Here is a 945-nt window from a genome sequence, read left to right as displayed (position 1 = left end):
CGCCGCGGCCCCGTACGTACGTCTCTCGCACCCGCGCGCGCCGGCGCCCCCGGCCCGCCCCGTACGCCGGCGCCCCCGCTCGTACGTACGGGGCGGCGTACACACACATACACACACTACACACATACACACACACATACACACACTACACACATACACACACACACACACACACACACTCATTTTACTTATTTTCTGTTTTCTGTTTTCTGTTTTTTAGAAAATTTAACTAAATATTAATTAGCTAGGTATGTGAGATTTGAACTAGTTGAATAATTAATATAACTAGTTTATTTTTAGTAAGAAAAGTGTCGAACTAGTTTATTTAGGGATATGAGATTTGAACTAGTTGAATAATTAATATAACTAGTTTATTTTTAGTAAGAAAATTGTCGTATCTGAGATTTGATTATCTAATTAAAATATTATTTGTTAATGAGTTTTTCTGTTTATTTAATGTTTTTATATATTTTGAGTTTATATAAATGTTAGATTAATGTCGAATGTTATATGAATTAGATAGAAAAGTTAAATATATAGTAATGTCAATTGTTAGAGATGAATATAGTTAGATATATATTTGAATTGGCTAGATATTAATTAATGTTAGATAGTAATAAGTGTTTAATGTTTCACCTAAGTGGGATAAGTCTGAGAAAGAGATGGAGGATTAGAACTAGTTTATTTTTAGTAAATGCTTAGTTGAACTTGTTGAGTTAATATATAGAACTAGTTTATTTTTAGTAAATGCTTAGTTGAACTAGTTGAATTAATATATAGAACTAGTTTATTTTTAGTAAATGCTTAGTTGAACTAATTGAATTAATATAACTAGTTTATTTTTAGTAAATGCTTAGTTGAACTAATTGAATTAATATAACTAGTTTTTTTAGTAAATGCTTAGTTGAATTAATAGAAGTAGTTGAATTAATTGAATTAGTAAGT

Source organism: Triticum dicoccoides, chromosome 4B (assembly GCF_002162155.2).
Source record: "Triticum dicoccoides isolate Atlit2015 ecotype Zavitan chromosome 4B, WEW_v2.0, whole genome shotgun sequence".
NCBI classification, from domain to species: domain Eukaryota; kingdom Viridiplantae; phylum Streptophyta; class Magnoliopsida; order Poales; family Poaceae; genus Triticum; species Triticum dicoccoides.
Note: the sequence above shows the minus strand (reverse complement) of the source record.